The sequence below is a fragment of the Macaca thibetana genome, chromosome 3, assembly GCF_024542745.1.
Source record: "Macaca thibetana thibetana isolate TM-01 chromosome 3, ASM2454274v1, whole genome shotgun sequence".
In the NCBI taxonomy this organism is placed as follows: Eukaryota; Metazoa; Chordata; class Mammalia; order Primates; family Cercopithecidae; genus Macaca; species Macaca thibetana.
Window position 1 is genome coordinate 20712411 of NC_065580.1, and position 24137 is coordinate 20736547.

At 43.1% G+C, this 24137-nt stretch overlaps 1 long non-coding RNA gene across 2 annotated transcripts in view; it reads right to left on the bottom strand.

The window, feature by feature from the left end:
- LOC126951140 (uncharacterized) overlaps positions 1 to 10063 on the bottom strand; it is an 87456-nt gene extending 77393 nt beyond the window's left edge. For both annotated transcript variants that reach the window (XR_007724367.1, XR_007724366.1), the window contains exon 1: positions 9486 to 10063. This is a non-coding gene — a long non-coding RNA (uncharacterized LOC126951140). The remainder of the gene's footprint in view (positions 1 to 9485) is intronic.
- Positions 10064 to 24137: the final 14074 nt, after the last annotated feature.

Consider the following 24137-nt stretch of genomic DNA (forward strand, 5'->3'; position numbering starts at 1 on the left):
CTGGGCATAGGGGCTCATGCCTGTAATCCCATCACTTTGGGAGGGCAAGATGGGAGGATTGCTTGAGCCCAAGAGTTTGAGATCAGCCTGGGCAACATAGTGAGACTCCACCTCTATAAAAAAAACTTTAAAAATTAGCTAGGTATATTGGTATGTGCCTGTAGTCCCAGCTACTTGGAGGGCTGAGGTGAGAGGATCACTTTAGCCTGGGAGGTCCAGGCTGTAGTGAGCTGTGATCACGCCACTGCACACCCGCCTAGGAAACACAGCAAAACGCTGTCTCAAAAAAAGAAAGAAAATAAAACATTGAAAGTAATATTGAAATCACCTTTGCAAAATTTTGACAGTAAGAGAATCTGACGTAGTTGAATCCGTCTTGCTTCTAACCTCCAAGCTATCTTTGGTCATTCCTGGGCATAGACCAAGCTGACTTCGGGAGAAATTTAGTGTATGGTTTAACCTTAAAGCAAGGATGATGCCCTTCCCCAAATGAAACCACCTTTGCAAAACTAATGAAAGTCCACAAGGTGAGGATTATGAGAGGGTTGAATTTGAAACTGCAAAATTATAACTGAAACGGTAAGAGAGATCTGACCTAACCAACTCCATGTAACCTCCAAGCTGTCCTTGTTCATTCCTGGCCGTAGGCTGAACTAATTTTGGAATTTAGTTTGTAGTTTATAGTTTAAAACGAAGACAATAACAGCCTTTTCCCAAAACAAACCCCATTCTTGGCTGGGGACTAGACTGCCTTTGTAGGACTAACAAGTTAGCCACAAGATTAGAAATTATGGTTTAGGAATCATGCAGCTGGAGGCTACGAGATTCTGACCCCCCTCAAATTGCTCCTGGGATAATATCACTATTGTAAAACCTGACACCAGTGCTTGAGATATTCTGGAGCACCTGCACTTGATGAATCAGCTGGCCCCACCCAGACTGATAAACTGGCTCATCTGTCTGATCTTGTGGCTCCCACCCAGGAACTGACAGTGCTGGGGGACAGCTTCGACTCCCTATGCTTTCATCTCTGACCCAGTCAATCAGGAGTCCTGACTCACTGGCCCCCCAAACCCACCAAATCATCCTTAAAAGCTCTGATCCCTGAATGCCTGGGGAGACTGATGTGACTAATAATAATAAAACTCCTGTCTCCCACACAGCTGGCTCTGCATGCATTATTCTTTCTCTATTGCAATTCCCCTGTCTTGCTAAATCAGCTCTGTCTAGGCAGCAGGCAAGGTGAACCTATTGGATGGTTACAAATTCTGTTAAAATGTGGGTATAGTTTCCATAATACCTTATTGCTCAGGAGTCATGTGGCCAAAGGCCACAAGATTTGTGACTTCCCCAATTATTCCTATAGATAACATCACTATTACAGAACCTAAGAGCAGTTTTTTTGAGACCTTTCAGACTGACCCCATCTGAACTTCTGACTCATGGCTCAACAGATCCTGTGGCCCCACTGAGGCAGACTCAGTGCATAAGAACCTTTTCCACACCCCTATGATTTCATCTCCAGCCAATCAACATTCCCCATTCCCTAGTCCTCTGAAATTAACTAACAATTTCATTATTTTTTGTTGAGATGGGAGTCTCACCATTTTGCCCAGGCTGGTCTTGAACTCCTGGACTCAAGCAATTGCAGTCTTCCCAGCTTGGCCTCTCAAAGCGTTGGGATTATAGGCATGAGCCATCCTGCTTGGCCTCACAATTCGATTTTATAGTTTTGCTTCTTCCAACTTCTTGTTCTGCTTATCTTAAATTAGTAATATACTTTTACCAAGTCATCTGCTTCTCAACCATAATAGTCCTGGAAATCCTCATGATGGTAATGTCATTAATTAATGATGATAATGACATTAATGTAAGTTAAATTGATAATTATACCTATCCCTTCAGTTTTTAGCAGTTAGGTCTTCCCATAAAACTCTGATGCTATTTTTTTTTTTTTTTAAATGGAGTCTCACTCTGTCACCAGGCTGGAGTGCAGTAGTGTGATCTAGGCTCACTGCAACCTTCACCCCCCAGATTCAAGAGATTCTCCTGACTCAGTCTCTTGAGTAGCTGGGACTACAGGTGCGCGCCACCACGCCCACCTAATTTTTGTATTTTTAGTAGAGATGGGGTTTCACCATGTTGACCAGGATGGTCTCGATCTCTTGATCTTGAAGCTACTTTTTGATGTTTCTTCAAGAAAACCCAATTATCTGGTCTGTGGCTTATACAATGCCATCAGGCAACTCTCAGGTGAGAAACAGACACTACTTGTTGATAACAAGACTTGAGTTAATAGTTTAGATTACAATATCAGAATGGAGAACAGTGGAATCACTGTTGAAGTAAAGTATATATGTACATGCGCTTGCCTAAATATTTCGTAAGTACTTAGGTCTATGATGGTCGTGGACAATGAAGATATTCACAAATATCCAGGACGTTACCATAAATTCTGTGAAGTATGTATCATGATCTATAATAAATGATAAAGGCATTTAAAATCTAAAAATGAATCTTTTCAGAAGTAATTTTGTTCATAGTTCTTGAACATTAATGTCAGTAAGCCTCTACCATCCTGAGAAGACATACTTACTAAAACATATTCATGTTAACAACAAATTGCCTTAGTTCATTCGGTCTGCTCTAAACAAACACCATAAACTGCACAGCTTAACAACAACAGAAATTTATTTTTCCCAGTTCTGGAGACTAGGAAGTTCAAGGTCAAGGCACTGGCAGATGTAGTGTCTGGCAAGGGTTTGCTTTCTGATTCATAAAGCACCTTTTTGCTGTGTCCTTACAGGGTGGAAGGGATAAGCTAGTTATCTGAAGTCTCTCTTTTTAAATTTTTTAGTTAGTTAGTTTTAAAATTTATTGCTATTTTTTAGCTGAGTTCTTGCTCTGTTACCCAGGCTAGAGTACAGTGGCACAATCACAGCTCACTGCAGGCTTGACCTCCTGGGCTCGAATGATCCTCCCATGTTAGTCTCCCGAGTAGCTGGGACCACAGTTATGTGCCACCATGCTTGGCTAATTTTATTTTTTGCAGAGAGGGGGTTTCCCTGTGTTCCTCAGGCTGTCTTGCATTCCTGGTCTCAAGCAATCCTCCTGCTTTGGCCCCCCAAAATGCTGGGATTACAGGCATGAGCCACCAAGTCAGGCCAGTCTCTCAAAAAAAAAAAAAAAGGAAAAAAATTTACTTTTATTATTTAGAGATGGGATCTTGCTTTTGCCCAGTCTGGTCTCTAACTTCTCAGCTCAAGTGATGCCCCCAGCTGAGGCTCCTGAGTAGCTATGACTGCAGGCATACGCCATACAGCCCCACTTCTGGGGTCTTTTTTATAGCCTCACTAGTCCCAACTATGAGGGCTCTGCCCTTTATAACCTAATAAATCTCCTGAAGGCACCACCCCCTAATACCATCACCTTGGGGGTTAGGATTTCAACTTAGGAATTTTGGGGGGAACTCAAAGATTCAAAGCATAGCACAAATTATCTACAAAATTAACTCCTTGAGCACCCCTTTTTGGTCTGACAGCTTTCTCCACACTCTGGTACCAAAAAACAGGATGGCTCTGTTAATACAGTTGAGCTATTTAGAAAATATGGATCATCCTTCAATCATGTAGGTGGACATTCACATGTGAATGTCTTATTCACCAGATATCATCTGTGTTTGTGTGTGTGTGTGTGTGTGTGTGTGTGTGAGAGAGAGTGACAAGGTCTTGCTCTGTCAACCAAGCTGGAATGTGATCATGGCTTACTGCAGCCTTGACCTCTCAGGCTCAAGTGATATTCCCACCTCAGCCTCCCAAATAGTTGGAAGTACAGGTGCGTGCCACGACACCTGGATAATTTCTGTATTTTTTGTAGAGACAGGGTCTCACTGTGTTGCCCAGGCTGGTCTTGAACTCCTGGGTTCAAGCAGTCTTCCAGCTGCAGCCTCCCAATGTGTTGAGATTACAAGCAGGAGTCACTGCATCCGGCCCTGCCCGATATTCTCAACATTGGCATTGTTTGGATTTTTTTTTTTTTTTTTTGAGACAGAGTCTCGGTCTGTTGTTGCCCTGGCTGGAGTGTAGTGGTGCGATCTCAGCTCATGGCAACCTCTGCCTCCTGGGTTCAAGCAATTCTCCTGCCTCGGCCTCCCAAGTAGCTGGGATTACTGGCATGAGTCACTGTGCCTGGCCTTGTTTGGATCTTTGATTTGAGAAAGTTGGTCATCTTATTTGCTGTATTATTAAAATTCATCACCACATGGGCATCATTAAGTGTACTGAAATCATTATCAGAGTCTCTATACTTCAGTAAGCTACCAAAGTCTCTGAGCTTCTATTTCCAGAGAATATCTATAATAGCCAGATATAGAGAAAATAAAATACACCATGACAAAAGATACTGAATGCTAGGGTAATGGGGTAAGGTAAAGTTTTATATCATTTTTTGATTTGTTTTGTTTTCCTGAGACAAGGTCTTGTTCTGTTGTCCAGGCTAGAGTGCAGTGGCATGATCCTAACTCACTGCAGCCTTGAACTCCTGGGCTCAAGCAATCCCCCCATCTTAGCTACATATATGTGTTCATATGCATAGTTTTTGTAAAGATGGGGTTTCACTACATTGCCTAGGCTGGTCTCAAACTCTTGGCCTCAAGCTATCCTCCCCACCTATAACCTCCCCGCTGCCCCACGGCCTCAGCCTCCCAGAGTGCTGGAATTATAGACGTGAGTCACTGTGTCCAGCCAAGTTTGTCTGTGAAATGAAATGCATTATATTTGAAAAATAAACATGCTCAAAATGCCTAGTCTGCCTGTGTATTGTAAGCAGACACTTTAACATTTCCCTCAGGAAGACATGTGTGTGGGAAAAAACAGTATCAGCAAAAACTGCAAATAGTTTGGTGTAGTTGAGAATATTCTCTGGACACTTTTTAGATGAGGAAGAGTTGATCCTGGAGAAGGTAAATGCTGGAGCATACTGGGAATGATGAGGTCATACCAAAAATTCTTGAGCACTGGGAACCATGCTATTTTCCTTTCTTTTTTTTTTTTTTTTTTTTTTTTTTTTGAGACGGAGTCTCGCTCTGTCACCCAGGCTGGAGTGCAGTGGCCGGATTTCAGCTCACTGCAAGCTCCGCCTCCCGGGTTCATGCCATTCTCCTGCCTCAGCCTCCGGAGTAGCTGGGACTACAGGTGCCCGCCACCTCGCCCGGCTAGTTTTTTGTATTTTTTAGTAGAGACAGGGTTTCACCGTATTAGCCAGGATGGTCTCGATCTCCTGACCTTGTGATCCGCCCGTCTCGGCCTCCCAAAGTGCTGGGATTACAGGCTTGAGCCACCGCGCCCGGCCTATTTTCCTTTCTTATAGCCCCAGAACTTAGTTCAATGCTTGGTACATACTTATATTGGTTTGTTTTTACACTGCTGATAAAGACATACCCAAGACTGGGTAATTTATGCAGGAAAAATGTTTAATGGACTTAAAGTTCCACATGGCTGGGGAAGCCTCACAATCACAGTGGAAGGTAAGGAGGAGCAAGTCATGTCTTACAAGGACGGCAGCAGGCAAAGAGAGAAAGCTTGTGCAGGGGAACTCCTCTGTATAAAATCGTCAGATCTCCTAAGACTTATTCACTATCACAAGAACAGCATGGGAAAGATTTGCCCCCATGATTTAATTACCTCTCACCAGTCCCTCCCATGACACATGAGAATTCAAGATGAGATGTGGGTGGGGACACAGTCAAACCATATCAATACCTCGTAAATACTTGTCAAAATACAATTTTTTAAAAGTTAAAAACATGACTCTCATACAAATATAGAATGAACAAATGGCAAAGATATGTTAAACTTAATGAGAAAACCAGTGAGATGGCAAACTTGGATAAAAGAACACATTGTGGAATTGGGCACTTACAGGCATTTTGGAAGAACTGTTAGAATAAGATTGCTAGGTTAGATACAAAATTGGTTAATACATACAAGGCAATAAAATGATAACCTAGTTATAATAAATAAATTGTAGAACCAAAGACAAAGAGAAAAATCTTTAGAGAAGCAAGAGAAAATGTACATGCTACTTTCGAAGGAGCAACCGCCAAGACTGACAGCAGTTTTTGACACACAAGGAAACCCAGCAAGTGCTGGAATGGAGAATATCTTCAAAATATTGCAGAATGTAAGTTCCAAATATAATTCCACAGGTAGCAAAAATCGACTTAAGCATATAACCAAAATAAAGGCATTTTGAGATAAAGAGAATGAAAGTAGTAAATATATGGATAAATGTAAAGAAAGATTGATTTCACCTGGGTGCGGTGTCTCCCACCTGTAATCTCAACAATTTGGGAGGCCAAGGTGGGTGAATCACTTGAGCTCAGCCATTTGAGACCAGCTTCCGTAACATAGTGAGACTGCCGTCTCTATTTTTTAAACAATAAAAATTTAAAAAACATTTTTTTTTTTGAGACGGAGTCTTGCTCTGTCACCCAGGCTGGAGTGCAATGGTATGAACTTGGCTCTCTGCAACCTCCATCTCCCAGGTTCAAGCGATTCTTCCACCTCAGCCTCCCAAGTAGCTGGGATTACAGGTACCTGCCATCATGCCCGGCTAATTTTTGTATTTTTGTAGAGACTGGGTTTCACTATGTCGGCCAGGCTGGTCTGGAACTCCTGACCTCAGGTGATCCACCTGCCTCTGCCTACCAAAGTACTGGGATTACAGGCGTGAGCCACTGCTCCTGACCAAAACATTGATTTTTTAAAACATCAATAATAACGTCTTGTGGTATGTTCAAATATAAAATAAAAATATTTGTTAAAGTATGTGTGGCAACTGGCGTAAATGAAACAAATGGGATTTAAGATCTTTATATTGAACAGGAAGAAGATACAAGTATTGATTAAAACTAGGCTTTGATAATTGAAGAATACTTATTGGCATTCAAGGGAAAACATGAAAATAATAATGGTGTATAGAGGGAAAATGGACTTACAAAAATTGATCAAACCTAAAACCAAAAGAAGTCAAGAAAATAGAGAAAATAAATATAAAACTAATGGAAAAATAGAACTCATAAGAATGTAGGTCTAACCCCAAATACATTAGTATTATAATTATATTAAAATAAAATAGACTTTTTCTGTTTTTAATAAGTTTTTAAGCCATCATACTTTGGGATTTAAAAAAATAGTACATATCTGTGTTTTAGGGGAAGGGAAATAATATTTATTTAATCATTTTATTAGGCTAAACTAATATTGATCCCAAAACTTGATAATGACGATACAAGAAAGGAAAATAACAAATCTTATATTTTTAAACGTTTAATTTTGAAATAATTAGCATAAGAAATTTCAAAGGCACATACAGGGAAGTTCTGTGCAGCCTTCACCCAGGATCTTCCAATTATAACATCTGTCATAACTATAGTACAATATCAAAACCAGAAAGTTGACATTGGTACTCTGATGGAAAAAAATAATGTTTGAGAAAAGAAAAAAAAAGTGGGCCGGGTATGGTGGCTCATGCCTGTAATCCAAGCACTTTGGGAGGCCGAGGTGGGTGGATCACCTGAGGTCAGGAGTTCGAGACCAGCCTGACCAACATGGAGAAACCCCGTCTCTACTAAAAATACAAAAAATTAGCCGGGCATGGTGGTGCATGCTTGTAACTCCAGCTACTCAGGAGGCTGCGGAAGGAGAATTGCCTGAACCCAGGAGCCAAAGGTAGCAGTGAGCTGAGATCGCGCCATTGCACTCCAGCCTGGGCAACAAGAGCGAAACTCCGTCTCAAAAAAAAAAATTTTTTTAAGTGTTTTTCCTACTTGTACACTCAATACTTAACACTGAACACTTCTTATACCAGATATGTGGGGGATTTTCCCCTCACACCAAGCAATTCTCCAGTGGACACCAGCTGAACGTCCCATAATGTAACTCGATTCTGACACTAATTCCCTGGAGTTAGAGTCACAGTCCACAGGTTAAGGAAAACTGCTTCCACTTCAGACACCAATTCCAAACCCTAGGTCGTGACCTGTTCTTCTGACCAACCAACTAAAATTGGGGGTTCACATGATCTCCTCCTTGGGTTCGGTTAGTTTGTGATAGTGGTTCACAGAACTCAGAGAAATACTTACATTAACCAGTTTATTATATGAATAAATAATATAGTAAAGGACAAGATGAACAGCCAGATAGGAGAGATGCACAAGGCAAGGTGAGTGGGAAGGAGCGCAGAGGTTTCATACTCTCTCCAGAGGCACCACCCACCAGGAAGGGGCACAGAGCTTCCATACTCTCTCCGGAGGCACCACCCTCCGGGTACTGCCACATGTTCAACAATCTGGAACCACTTTAGACTCTATCCTTTTGGGATTTTATGGAGGATTCATGACCTAGGCACAGTTTATTAAATCAGGACCCTACTGATTGGAATAGTTGCACTCACCCATGCACCAGCAGAAACACTAGTTTTCCTCTTAGACCACAAAGAGGACCAAGGAATGTTGGATTTAGTGGCCCTTACCAATGCATTCTTGAAAACCTGCACCATTGCCTGTCCTCATAGACCACAAAGAGGACCAACAAAAATCGGATTTAGTGACCCTTACCAACGCATTCTCGAAAACCTGTTAAGAGTCCTAAGCACTCTCCTGTTAGTATTGGGACTTTACCCCTGTCCTATAAAGATGTTATGCCCCAAAAATGGGTGGAGGGCCATACCCTAAGGGAGGGAAGGGATATCCAGAGTTGGAAGAGTGACGCCTTTTGTCCACACTTATAAGAATAGGAAGGATACAATTTCTGAGGCTCCCTATATCCTAGCTTCAGGAATAGCTTTTGTTAGGCCTGCCTGTCTAAGGAGGGATCCTAAAATTCCTGATAGTCCCCTCTACGATGGGGGCTTTGGGCAAAATTTATGTCTTTCCGATTGGTGAGCTTGGGTACCTAAAGAAGGTAACAGAGTCCTGGAGTTTATACTAAAAATCATTCTTACAGGAGAAACTAGAAAGACATCAGAGACGGGGTGATTTTTAGAAGTGGGACTAGCCTTGGAGAAGAGAGGCGTGAGGAAGTTTATCTGACAGGCATTAGGACCCAGGAGGCAAGGGTCAGCATATATAGAATAGATGGGCGAGTCTCGCTTGGGCAACATGACTTTGAGAGTTCCGCTTATGGCCACAGGGTCAACTAACTTCTTGTCGGGACCCTGGAGCTCAATGGCTTTCCTCTTTGTCGACCCTCGGCTCAGCCCACAAGTACAGGAAAAGCGGAAGCTGGTTTCAGGCAAACCAATGCTCCCAACTCTGAAGATTCGGGGGTTGTTAGCCCTTTCCCAGAAAGCCTGACACCTGTGTCTTTAGTCCAGTGGCCGCGCTAGTCACTTTTAACTGGCTGACAGGTGCCCAGTATTTAGCCCCCAAATTCTAAGGAAAAATAGAACAGAATAGCAAGCAAAAGGGGTCCAATGGTACTCACTGCTTGGCGATAGGCGATAGATAGGCTCAGGGCTTAGTGACAGTCTCACTCACTGCTTGGCGATAGGCGATAGATAGGCTCACGGCTTAGTGATAGTCTCACCGCTGGGTGATAGGCAATAGTCCCTCTGTGGTCGCCAAAATGTGTTCAGAATTGGTGGGTTCTTGGTCTCGCTGACTTCAAGAATGAAGCTGCGGACCCTCGCAGTGTTACAGTTCTTAAAGATGGTGTCTCTGGAATTCGTTCCTTCAGATGTTCAGATGCGTCTGCAGTTTCTTCCTTCTGGTAGCTTCGTGGTCTCACTGACTTCAGGAGTGAAGCTGCAGACCTTCGCAGTCAGTGTTACAGCTCATAAAGGTGGCGCGTCTGGAGTTGTTCGTTTCTCCCAGTGTGTTCATGGCCTCGGTGGCTTCAGGAGTGAAGCGGCAGACCCTCGCGGCGAGTGTTACAGCAAACAAAGGCAGCGGCGTGGACCCAAAGAGTGAGCAGCAGCAAGATTTATTGTAAGGAGCGAAAGAGCAAAGCTCCTACAGTGTGCAACATGACGCAACCAGGTGGCCACTGCTACCTCGCGTAGCCTGCTTTTATTCCCTTATCTGACCCCACCCACATCCTGCTGATTGGTCCATTTTACAGAGAGCTGATTGGTCTATTTTACAGAGAGCTGATTGGTCCATTTTACAGAGAACTGATTGGTCTGTATTGACAGAGTGCCAATTGGTGCATTTACAGTCCCTGAGCTAGACACAGAGTGCCGATTGGTGTGTTTACAATCCTTTAGCTAGACACAGAGTGTTACACAGAAAAGTTCTCCAAGTACCCACCAGATTAGCTAGATACAGAGTTCTGATTGGTGCATCCACAAACCCTGAGCTAGACAGAGTGCTGATTGGTGCATATACAATCCTCCAGCTAGACATAAAAGTTCTCCAAGTCCCCACCAGATTAGCTAGACACAGAGTGTTGATTGGTGCATATACAATCCTCTAGCTAGACATAAAAGTTCTCCAAGTCCCCACCGGACTCAGGAGCCCAGCTGGCTTAGCCTAGCGGATGCCACACTGGGGCCACGGGCAGAGCTGCCTCTCAGTCCCATGCTGCACGCTGGCACTTCTCATCCCTTGGGCGGTCAATGGGACTGGGCTTCGTGGAGCAGGGGGCAGTGCCCGTTGGGGAGGCTCGGGCCGTGGAAGCCCACAAGGAGGGGCAGGGATCGGACATGGTGAACTGCAGATCCTGAGCCCTGCCCCGCTGGGAGGCGACAGGCCTGGCGAGAATTCAAGTGTGGCATGGGCGGGCCAGCAGTGCTGAGGGACCTGGTGCACCCTCTGCAGCTGGTGGCCCAGGTGCTAAGCCCCTCACTGCCTGGGGCTGGCAGCACCAGCTGGCTGCTCTGAGTGCGGGGCCCCTGAGCTGGCATCCACCCAGAACTTGCACTGGCCTGTGAGCTGCCATGCACAGCCCCAGTTCCCGACTGCGCCTCTCCCTCCACACTTCCCTGCAAGCAGAGGTAGCCGGCTCCAGCCTTGGCCAGCCCAGAGAGGGGCTCCCACAGTGCAGTGGTGGGCTGAAGGGCTCCTCAAGCACTGCCAGAGTGGACGTCGAGGCCAAGGAGGCACCGAGAGCGAGGGTTGCTAGCATGTTGTCACCTCTCACTTTCATACTCTCTACCGAGGCACCACCCTCCAGGAAGGAGCACAGAGCTTTCATACTCTCTCTGGAGGCACCACCCTCCAGGAAAGAGCACAGAGGTTCCATACTCTCTACAGAGGCACCACCCACCAGGCACCACCACATGTTCAACAATTTGGAACCTCTTCAGACTCTGTCCTTTTGGGATTTTATGGAGGATTCATGACCTAGGCACGGTTGATTAAATCATTGACCATTGGTGATCAACTCCATCTTCAGCTCCTCTTTTCTCCTGAGGTCAGGAGGTGAGGCTGAAATTTCCAACCCTCTAATCCTGTGGTTAGTTCCTCTGGTAACCAGCCCCCATCTTGAAGCTGTCCAGGAGCCCACCAGGAGTCATCTCATTAAAACAAAAGATGCTCCTGTCAGCCAAGAAATTCCAAAGAATTTAGAAGCTCTGTGTCAGATCCTTTTTTTTTTTTTTTTTGAGATGGAGTCTCTTCTTTGTCACCCAGCCTGGAGTGCAATGGCACAATCTCGGCTCACTGCAACCTCTGCCTCCCCGGGTTCAGGCAATTCTCTTGCCTCAGCCTCCCAAACAGCTGGGATTACAGGCGACTGTCACCACGCCCATCTAGTTTTTGTATTTTTAGTAGAGACAGGGTTTCACCATGTTGGCCAGGCTGGTCTTGAACTCCTGACCTGAGGTGATCCGCCTGCCTCTGCCTCCAAAAGTGCTAGGATTACAGGCGTGAGCCACTGTGCCTGGCCTAGACCTTGTAATTTCCTGAGTGATAAAATTGTCTGTGGCCCAGCATGGTGGCTCACGCCTGTAATCCCAACACTGTGGGAGGCTGAGGTGGGTGGATCATGTGAGGTCAGGAGTTCAAGACCAGCCTGGCCAACATGGTGAAACCCCATCTCTACCAAAAATTCAAAAATTAGCCAGGTGCGGTGGCTCTTGTCTGTAATCCCAGCTACTCGGGAGGCTGCGGCAGGGGAATTGCTTGAACCCCGGAGGCGGAGGTTGCAGTGAGCTGAGATTGCAACACAGCAGCACTCCAGCCTCGGTGACAGAGTGAGACTCTGTCTCAAAAAAAAATTACAAAGGTCTTAGGAGTTCTGTTTCAGGAACCAGAGTCAAAGACCAAATATTAGAATAAAAGATTCTCCTAGCATCCCTATCTACAAGGGTTTTGTTTTTTTTTTCTGAGACATAGTCTTGCTCTATCCTCCAGGCTGGACTGCCATGCCTATCTACAAGGGTTTTAGGAGCTCTGTCTGAGGAAATGGGTAGAGACCAAATATATCTTTCTTATTTTATCAGAATACCACAGGTTGATACCACAGAGCTTATTCGGATTTCACCCAACATACATGAACTCTTGTGTGTATGTATGATTCAATGCAATTTTATTACATTTCGCTTCCTATAACGAACACCACAATCAAGATACTTAACTGTGCTATCACAGAGTTCCTTGTGCTAGTCCTTCATAGAGCCACATACCCTCCTTTCCCTGTCCCTGACATTCAGTAACCACTAACCCGTTTTTCATTCTATAATTTTGTCATTTAAAGAATATTATAGGCCAGGTGTGGTGGCTCATGCCTATAATCCCAGCACTTTGGGAGGCCAAGGCGGGCAGATCACAAGGTCAGGAGTTCAAGACCAGCCTGACCAACATGGTGAAACCTCACCTTTATTAAAAATACAAAAACTAGCTGGGCATGGTGGCACATGCCTGTAATCCCATCTACTCGGGAGGCTGAGGCAAGAGAATGGCTTGAACCGGGAGGCAGAGGTTGTAGTGAGCTCAGATCGTGCCATGCCACTGCACTGCAGCCTGGGTGACAAAGCGACACTCCATCCCCCACCCCCCAAAAAAAGGATGTTGTATAGGCATGGTGGCTCATGTCTGTAATTTCAGCACTTTGAGAAGCTGAGGTGGGAGGATACTTTGAGCCTATGAGTTCGAGACCAGCCTGGGCAATATAGGGAGACTTTATATTTAAAAAAGTAAAAAAACGTTAGCTGGGCGTGGTGGCATGTCTCTGTGGTACCAGCCACTCAGGAGGCTGAGGTGGGAGGATTGCTTGAGCCCAGAAATTTGAGGCTGCAATGAGCCATGATCATGCTACTGCCCTCCAGCCTGGACGACAGAGCAAGAGCCTGTCTCAAAGAAAAACCACAAAATAAAAGTAAAAAAGGAATGTTATATATCAATGGAATCATAAAGTATACTACCTTTTGGATTTGGCTTTCTTCCTTCTGGATAACTTCAAGATTCACCTGAGTTGTGTGTATCAATAGTTTGTTGCTTTTCATTGCTGAATAATATTCCATGGTATGGAAGTATCACAGTTGTTTAACCATTCACCAATTGTAGGACATTTAGTTGTTTCTAGTTTTTGACTATCATAAATAAATCTGATGTGAATAGTTGCGTAGAGAATTTGGTGTGAACATAAGCTTTTATTTCTCTGGGATAAATGCCCAGATTACAATTATTGGGTCATATGGTAATTGTATGTTTAGTTTTAAAAGGAAAATCCAAAAATTTTTTCAAGCGTAGTGGTATCATTCTGTTTCACCAGCAATGTATGAATGAATCCAATGCATTCTTGTCAGCATTTGTTATTATCATTATACTTTTATTTTAGCCATTCTGATAGGTGAGTAGTGATTCTCATTATGATTTTAGTTTATAATTCTCTAATAACTGATGATGTTGAACATTTTTTCATGTATTGATTGCTATCTGTATAGTCTCTTAAATGAAACATTTGTTCGTGTCTTTGCCCATTTTAGATTTTTTCTTTTGCTTTTTACTGTTAAATTTTGAGAGTTCTTTATGTATTAATGATGTTAGTCCTTTGTTGATTACATGATCTGCAAAAATTTTCTTCCAGTCTGTAATTAGTCTTTTCATCATCTTAGAATCTTTTCAAAGTAAAAGTTTTTATTTTTGATAAGGTCCATGAAAGGCTTGGATTTGTGCCCCTGACCACATCTCATGTCCAATTATAATTCCCAGTTTTGTAGGAGGGGCCTGGTAGGAACTGGTTGGATCATGGGGGCAGAGTTCTCCCTTGTTGTTCTCGTGATAGTGAGTGAGTTCTCATGAGATCTGGTTGTCTAAAAGTGTGTAGCACCTCCCACTTTTCAACAAATCATGTTGGAGCAACTGGGTATCCTAGTCAAACAAACAAACAAAAAAGAAGTTTGTCTTAAACTTCACACATTATACAAAAGTTTACTCAATATGGATCATGATATAAATTTTAAATATAAGACAATAAACAGGCCGAGTATGGTGACTCATGCCTGTAATTCTAGCACTTTGGGAGGCTGAGGCGGGTGGATCACAAGGTCAGGAGATTGAGACCATCCTGGCCAACATGGTGAAACTCCATCTCTACTAAAAATACACAAATTAGCTGGGTGTGTTGGCACACACCTATAGTCCCAGCTACTCGGGAGGCTGAGGAAGGAGAATCGCTTGAACCCGGGAGGCGGAGGTTGCAGTGAGCCGAGATGGCGCCACCGCACTCCAGCCTGGCAACAGAGCAAGACTCCGTCTCAAACAGTCTTTATTTTCTTTCTTTCTTTTTTTTTTTTTTTGAGATGGAGTCTCACTCTGTTGCCCAGGTTGGAGTGCAGTGGCGCAATCTGGGCTCACTGCAATCTCCGCCTCCCAGGTTCAAGCAATTCTCCTGCCTCAGCCACCTGAGTAGCTGGGGTTACAGTTACCTACTACCATGCCCAGCTAATTTTTTTGTATTTTTAGTAGAGTTGGGGTTTCACTATATTGGCCAGGCTGGTCTCAAACTCCTGACCACAAGTGATCCACCCACCTTGGCCTCTCAAAGTGTTGGGATTACAGGCCTAAGTCACCACACCCGGCCTGTTTATTTTCAACATAGAGGAATGCAACTGGGTTAGGTGCAGTGGCTCACACTTGTAATCCCAGCACTTTGGGAGGCTAAGGCCGGAAGATTGCTTGAGGCCAGAAGTTTGAGATTGGTCTGGTCAACATAATGAGGCCCCATCTCAACAACAAAAAAATTTTTTTTTAAATAAAGAAATGCAATTGATTTTTGTGTGTCAATTTTGTATCCTGCAAGCTTACTGAACTCATTTATTAGCTCTAGGAGGCTTTTCTTGTTTGTAGGCTCCTTGGTATTTTCTACATAGGCAGTAATATTGTCTGCAAATAGAGACAGCTTTTCCTTCTTTCCCAATCTCTATGCCTCTTACTTCTTTTTCTTCCCTATTGTTATGAAGAAACACCTCCCATACTGTTGAATAAGAGTGATGAGAGTGGACCTCTTTGTCTTCTTCCCAATCTTAGGGGAAAAAAACACCCGGTCTTTCACAATTAATTATGCAAACTGTAGGTATTCTGTAAAGGCTCTTTATAAGGTTGGGAAAATTTTCCTCTAGTTCTACTGTGTTAGGAGTTTTTATCGCAAATGGGGGTTGAATTTTGTGAAATGGTCCACATCAATTGATGTGATGTAATTTATCTTCTTTAGCCTGTTGATATAATAGATTACATTAATTTTCAAGTATTGAATAAGCCATGCATACCTAGGACAAACCCTCCTTGCTTGTAGTGTCTTATTCTTTCTATACGCTGTTGTACTTCCTTTGCTAATGTTGAGAATTTTTTCACCTATGCTAATGAGTGATGTAGGTCTTTAGTCTTCTTTTTTTTTGTACTGTCTTTGTCTGGTGTTATCAGGATAATACAGGCCTCATAAAACACTTGAGAAATGTTTCTATCTCTTCTGTTTTTTGTGAAAAAAAAAAACAGTTTGTGAAAATTGATATTGCTTCTTTTTTGAGTGTTTGGTAAAGTTCTCCAGTGAAACTGGGCATTGAGATTTCTTTTCTGAGAGCTTTTAAATTGTAAATTCAATTTCTGTAAGAGCTGCAGGTATACTAAGGTTATCTTTTTTATTTTTTCATAGATTATTGGGGTACAGGTGGTATTTGGTTACATGAGTAAGTTCTTTAGTAGTGATTTTTGAGATCCTGGTGCACCCATCACCCAAGCAGTATGCACTGCACCGTATTTGTAGTCTTTTATCCCTCGTCCCCCTCCCATCCTTCTCCCCAAGTCCCCAAAGTCCATTGTATTATTCTTATGCCTTTGCATTCTCATGGTTTACCTCCCATATATCAGTGAGGACACACGATGTTTGGTTTTCCATTCCTGAGTTATTTCACTTAGAATAATAGTCTCCAATCTCATCCAGATCACTTTGAATGCCATTAATTCATTTCTTTTTATGGCTGAGTAGTAGTCCATCAGAGAGATATATATATGCGTGTGTGTGTGTGTGTGTATATATATATGTGTGTGTGTGTATATATATATATATGTTCAGGTATATTTTTCGTGTAATGACTTATTTTCCTCTAGGTAAATACCCAGTAGTGGGATTGCTAGATCAAATGGCAGTTCTATTTTTAGTACTTTAAGGAATCTCCTCACTGTTTTCCATAGTGGCTGTACTAGTTTACATTCCCACCAGCAGTGCAGAAGTATTCCTGATTGCCGCATCCATGCCAACATCTACCATTTATTGATTTTTTGATTATGGTAATTCAGGAGCAAGGTGGTATGGCATTGCGGTTTTGGTTTGCAGTTCCCTGATCATTAGTGATGTTCAGCATTTTTTCACATGTTTGTTTGCCATTTGTATATCTTCCTTTGAGAATTGTCTATTCATGTCCTTAGCCCACTTTTTGATAGGATTGTTTGTCTTTTTCTTGCTGATTTGTTTGAGTTCATTTTGAATCTGGATATGAATTCTTGGTCAGATGTATAGATTGTGAAGATTTTCTCCCACTCTGCGGGTTGTCTTTTTACTCTGCTGACTCCTTTTGCTGTGCAAAAGCTCTTTAATTAGGTCCCAGTTATTTGTTTTTATTTATTTATTTATTATTTATTGAGACGGAGTCTCGCTCTGTCACCCAGGCTGGAGTGCCGTGGCACAATCTCGGCTCACTGCAACCTCCACTTCCCAGGTTCAAGCAATTCTCCTGTCTCAGTCTCCCGCGTAGCTGGGATTACAGGTGTGCGACACCACGCCTGGCTAATTTTTGAATTCTTAGTAGAGACAGCGTTTCACTATGTTGGTCAGGCTGGTGTCGAACTCCTGACCTCATGATCTTCCTCCCAAAGTACTGGGATTACAGTCATGAGCCACAGTGCCTGGCTATCTTTATTTTTATTGCATTTGCTTTTGGGTTCTTGGTCATGAAATCCTTGCCTAAAGCAATGTCTAGAAGGGTTTTTCCAATCTTATCTTCTAGAATTTTTATAGTTTCAGGTCTTAGATTTAAGTCCTTAATCCGTCTTGAGTTGATTTTTGTGTAAGGTGAGAGATGAGGATCCAGTTTCATTCTCCTACATGTGGCTAGCCAATTATCCCAGCACCATTTGTTGAAAAGGGTATAGGACTACTAAGGTTATCTATTTCACATAGCTAAATGATGTGATTTGGATCTATGTCCCTGCCCAAATTTCATGTCAAATTGTAACCACCAGTGTTGAAGATGGGACCTGGTGGGAGTTTCTCAAGAATGGCTTAGCATTATACCCTAGGTGCTGTTCTTGTGGTGTTGAATGAGTTCTCATGAGATCTGGTTGTTTAAAAATGTGTAGCACCTCCCCACTCTCTTCCTCCTGCTCCAGCCATGGGAAGTGCCTCACTCCCCCTTTGCCTTCTGTCATCATCAGAAGCTTCCTGAGGCCTCCCCAGAAGCGGAAACAACTGTGCTTCCTGTACAGCCTGCAGAGCTGTGAGCCAATTAAACCTCTTTTCTTTATAGATTACCCAAGCTCATGTATTTCTTTATAGCAGTGCAAGGATGAACTAATAGACTAAGTTTTGGCAGTTCATGTTTTTCAAAGTTTGGTCTGGTGTCTTCTAGGTTTTCAGATTTATAAGCATAACTTTCTTTTTCTTTTTTTATTGAGACAGGGTTTTATTCTTTCACATAGGCTGGAGTGCAGTGACACAATCTTGGCTCACTGCAACCTCCGCTTCCTGGGCTCATGCAATCCTCCTACCTAAACCTCCCAAGTAGCTGAGACTACAAGTGCATGCCACCATGCCTGGCTAATTTTTGTGTTTTTGTAGAGGTGAGATCTCGCCATGTCAATCAGGCTGGTCTCAAACTCCTGGGCTCAAGTGATCAGCCCACCTCGGCCTCCCAAAGTGCTAGAATTACAGGCATGAGCCGATGAGCCTGGTCAAGCATAACTTTCTTCATAGTATCCCTTATTATTCTTTTAATGGCTGCAGAATCTGTTGTGACAGCATGTTTCATTCCTAATTGCTTCATTTTATATTTGTCAGTCTTAAGAGAAGTTTGTCAACTTTTTTTTTTGAAACAGGGTCTCACTCTGTTGCCCAGGCTGGAGTGCAGTGGTGAGATCATAATTTATTGCAACCTCAAATTCCTGGGCTCAAGCAATTCTCCCACCTCAGCCTCCCAAGTAGCTGGGACTACAGGCATGCACCCCTATACCTGGCTATTTCTTCACAATTTTTTGTAGACACGGAGTCTCCCTAGGTTTCCTAGACTGATGTCAAACCCCTGGGCTCAAGATATCCTATCACTTCATTCTCCCAAAGTATTGAAATTATAGGCGTGAACCACTTCACCTGGCCAATCTTACTCATTTTTCAAACAACTGGGTTTGTGCACCTGTAGTCCCACCTACTCAGGAGGATGAGACGGGAGGATTGCTTGAGGTCAGTTCCTGGCTGCAGTGAGCTATGGTTGTGCCATTACACTTCAGATTAGGCGACAGGGCAAAACCTTAACCCTAAAAAAAAATTAAAATAAAAATAAAAGAACTGGATTTTTTCATTAAATTTCTCTGTTTTCCTGTTTTTAATTTCATTCATTCATTTTTCTGCTTGTATCTGTATTTCTTTCCTACTGCTTGCTTTGGGCTTATTTTGCTATTATTTTTCTCTAGGTAGGAACTTAGATTACTGATCTGAAATCTCTTTTCTGATATGAGCATGTCAGCGCTATAAATTTCCTTCTCAGAACTGCCTTAGCTGCATCTCACAATGTTTTTGTCTTTTTAAAAATATTTATTTAAAAATTTTAATTATTTATTTAATTTTAAAATAAAAATTATTAAATTTTCAGCCATTATTTTTTCAAAAAAAATTTTTTTGAGATAATTTCACTCTATCTCTCAGGCTGAAGTGCTGTGGTGCGATCTCAGTTTACTGCAAACTCTGCCTCCTGCTGGCATGCCCCACCACGCTTGGCTAATTTTGTACGTTTTTTGTTGTAGAGACGAGTTCCACTATATTGCCCAGGCTGGTCTCAAACTCCCAGGCTCCCGCAGTCCTCCTGCCTCATCCTCTCAAAATGCTGGGATTACAGGCACAAGCCACTGTGCCCAGCCAAGCATCTCAGGAGTTTTGACATGTTGTATTTTTATTTTCATTCAGTCTATGTATTTTTTTTTTATATAATCTTTGAGACTTTCTCTTTTACTCATGGAGTTATTTAAAAGTATGTGTGGCTGGGATTACAGTGGCTCACACCCGTAATCCCAGCATTTTGGGAGGCCAAGGTGGGAAGATCACTTGAGCCCAGGAGTTTGAGACCAGCATGGGCAGCGTAGAGAGAGTGCAACTCTATAAATATACATATATATATATATAAAAAATTAGGCAGGCAGGCTGGGCGTGGTGGCTCACGCCTGTAATCCCAGCACTTTGGGAGATCAAGGCAGGCAGATCACGGCTGAACAATTTCTTAGCCCTCAGCTTGTGCTAGGCCTACTGGTTATACTTCCATTGATATCTTGGTGCTCTTTTTCTCCAAGCCTCAGAGACACACACACACTCCAAGGAAACAGCCTTCATTATTTAACATCTCCATCTAAAGAACAAAATGGAGACACTTGCCTTACATTTGCATAATTACAGCAAATACATCAGCAAATCTGTCTCTACCATTGAAGTATCTGAAGTTGAAGTAGATGAAGATCCAATAGCTTCGCATCTCTTCTCCACTTCCACCTCGATGTGCTACCATCTTCCCGCTAGGACTACAGGGACAGATCTGGCAGCTTGCCCTGTTGCTCCCAGAGTCTCATCTTCACACAAAGCCAGAGAGGTCCTTTTAAAACATACCCAGATCACCTCACTGTCCTGTGCAAACTTCCCAGTGGCTTTCCTTCTCACTTAGTAAAATCTAAACTTTAAAATACCATTATCTAGCCAGAAAAAAAAGGCATTCTTTCTTACCAAGCACCCCCACTATACAAGCTTCTGCTGAAATCTTTTAAGAGGCAAACTGTTTAAATAAAATATTTTTTTAACATGTGGTTTTCTATTTTTTTACTAAAAAAAAATTTTTTTTTTTTTTAAGAGCCAGCCATCTGACTCTATTGCCCAGGCTGGACTTGGACTGCAGTGGTGCAATCAACATGTGGTTTATGGCTAGGTGTGGTGGCTCACGCCTGTAATCCCAGCATTTTGGGAGGCTGAGGTGGGTGGATCACCTGGGGTCAGGAGTTCGAGACCAGCCTAGCCAACATGATGAAACCTGGTCTCTATAAAAATATAAAAAATTAGCCAGACATGATGGTGGGTGCCTGTAATCCCAGCTACTCAGGAGGCTGAGGCGGGAGAATCGCTTGAACCCAGGAGGCAGAGGTTGCAGTGAGCTGAGATTGCACCATTGCACTTCAGCCTGGGCAACAAGAGTAAAACTCCATCTCCAAAAAAAAAAAAAAAAAAAGAAATGGGAAAGAAAAGAAAAAAAGAAATGCAAAAACCTGAAAAGACACCTCAAAAGGCCAGTCTTAGGTTCTAAAATAGTGATGTTATCTGCTAGAGTAATTGGGGAAGTTGCAAATCTTATGGCCTCCAGAATAATGGCTGGTAAGTATTTAGAATTCGAGCCACTATCATTAACTTGGTAGTCTTTTATTAGTCTTTCATTAGTATGGTTTAGTTTTTGGTAAGGGCTAGTGTTATTTAAATTTCTCTGAAAGTTAGCTTGACCCACGCCCAGGAATGAACAAAGACAGCCAGCCTGTGAGGCTAGAAGCAAGATGGAGTCAGCCATGTCCAATGTCGCTCATGTTGTAATTTTGGAAGGGCAATTTCAAAGGGTCCTCAAGCTCTGAAAATATAACTCAAATGATTTTGAGCCAGTTGTTTTATAATATCAAGTTACAGACTAACATGTAGAAAATGGGTAAGGTAAAGCATTCTCCTTTTCTGTTTGCATCCAAGTTCTGCCTCCCTCCTATAGGGAAAGTTGTGATCCCATTGGGCCCACACCAATAATTCAGGATAATCTTCCTAACTCAAGATCTTTAACTCAATGGCATCTGCGACATCCTTTTGCACTATAAGGTTACACTCAGAGTTTCTGGGGATTAGTATGTAAATATTGTAGGGATGAAAAGGCGTAATACATTTTCTTCACTCATTTCAAGGTTCTGTAGTGTTCTTTCTCTTGGCCAGTTCCCCTTTGCCCATTTCTTTTCCCCTCCCCCTTCATCTACTCCTTTCTACCTTCTTACCAACTTTACACTCTTTGCTCACTCTTTGTTCTCAAAATAAAAGCTCTCTTCCCTACTTTTCTTTCATAGTAGCCCTCAGGAAGAGCCTAATTCTTTAACATAAAAAAATAGATTGACTTTTCTCCAGGGCAGGGAGAATTCAGCCAATTTCTGTAATCCACCCAAAGAGAAAGCAAGGCTTCCTTTCCATCCTGGAAAACAGTCTTTTCCTCTTCTCCTTCCTTCCTCCACGTGGACTCGAAGATTCTGAAACAAGCAATGTTTTTCATACTTAAACAAACAAACCAACAGAACAACCTGAAGTAATTGTAACCGCCCAATGGGTTCACCTTGCCTGCTTGCTAGACAGAGCCGATTTGTCAAGACAGGTGAATTGCGATAGAGAAGAGTAATTCACACAGAGCTGGCTGTGTGGGCGACTGAAGTTTTATTATTATTCAAATCAATCTCCCTGAGAATTTGGGAAGAGAAGTGTTTTGTTCTGTTTTGTTTTATTTTTGAATTTTGCTCTTGTTGCCCAGCCTGGAGTGCAATGGCGCAATCTTGACTCACCACAACCTCTGCCTCCCTGGTTTAAGAGATTCTCCTGCCTCAGCCTCCTGAGTAGCTGTGATTACAGGCATGCGCCACCATGCCCGGCTAATTTTGTATTTTTAGTAGCGACGGGGTTTCTCCACGTTGGTCAGGCTGGTCTCAAACTCCTGACCTCAGGAGATCCGCCCACTTCAGCCTCCCAAAGTGCTGGGATTACAGGCATAAGCCACTGTGCCCAGCAGAGGACAGGAGTTTTTAATGATAATTTGGTGGGTGGGTGGGTGGGTGGGGGGCAGCGAATCTGAGGTTCTGATTAGTCAGGTTTGAGTTGAAATCATAGAAGTAGGAGCTGTCCTCTTGCACTGAGTCAGTTCCTGGGAGGGGGCCACAAGACAGATGAGTGGGTTTATCTGTGTGGGTGGTGCCCGCTGATCCACCAAGTGCAGGGGCTGCAAAATATCTGAAGCGCTGATTGTAGGTTCTGCAGTAGTGATGTTATCCCTAGGAGCAATTTGGGGAGGTTTAGAATCTCGCAGCCTCCAGCTGCATGACTCCTAAATCATAATTTCTTATCTTGTGGCTAATTTGTTAGTTCTGCAAAGGCAGTCTAGTCCCTAGACAAGAAGGGGGTTTGTTTTAGGAAACGGCTGTTATCATTTTTGTTTCAAAGCTAAACCATAAACTAAATTATTCCCAAAGTTAGTTTGGCCTACCCCCAAGAATGGACAAGGACAGCTTGGAGGTTAGGGGCAGGATGGAGTCAGTTAGGTCAGATTTCTTTCACTGTAATCATTGTCTCAGTTATAATTTTTTCAAAGGCAGTTTCATAATCTTGCAAACTCAAGCAGGAGGAAGCATAATGAAAGAGTTTTTTGGTGACTTTTGAGTCATGTTAAACATGGTCATTTTGAGGAAAGAGAGAGGAAGGAACTGGTTAGGCAAATAGTTAGGACAAGTCCCCTGGTAGAAGTCCTTTTATCAAAAGAGCAACCTGGAAGAAATCAAGCTGTAAGTGCAGATAAGGAAGCAAGATCCAACACCTTTATCTCTCGTGCAGTCAGCTAGCTCCAGTTATACACGGTGGGGTTCAGTGAGCACATTCCTTTCCTTTTTGGGCATACTCAGATAAGGGAACTTGCACAAGGGGGCTTTCCTAAGACAGGCCTGCAGCTGTATAGATAAAAATGTTACATAGAACCAGACGTGTCCGTGGTGGAAAATTCCATCTCCTGACATGTGCGCAGTAAGGGACATGAAAGAATATGGAGTAACTCAGGCTTAGGACCCACATGCACACTAGAGGGATGGGGTGGAACTAACAAGAATTCATGCCTTATTCAACTAGACACCCAGCCGTAACTAGTTTTTTGTACCCTATGCAGATGAAACACCCTGCCCCATTAACTTGTTTTTTTTATTTATTTATTTATTTATTTTTGAGATGGAGTCTTGCTCTGTCACCCAGGCTGCAGTGCAGTGGCGCAATCTCGGCTCACTGCAAGCTCTGCCTCCTGGGTTCACACCATTCTCCTGCCTCAGCCTGCCGGGTAGCTGGGACTACAGGTGCCCAGCACCACACCTGGCTGATTTTTGTTGTTGTTTTTTGGTATTTTTTAGTAGAGATGGGGTTTCACCATGTTAGCCAGGATGGTCTTGATCTCCTGACCTCCTGATCCACCCGCCTTGGTCTCCCAAAGTGCTGGGATTACAGGCGTGAGCCACCGTGCCCGGCTGACTTTATTTTTTTTTAAATTATTTTATTTGAGAGATGGAGTCTTTCTCTGTCACCCAGCCTGGAGTGCAATAGTGCAATCTCAGCTCACTGCAACCTCCATCTCCCAGGTTCAAGTGATTTTCCTGCGTTAGCTTCCCAGGTGCTGGGACTACAGGCATGCAC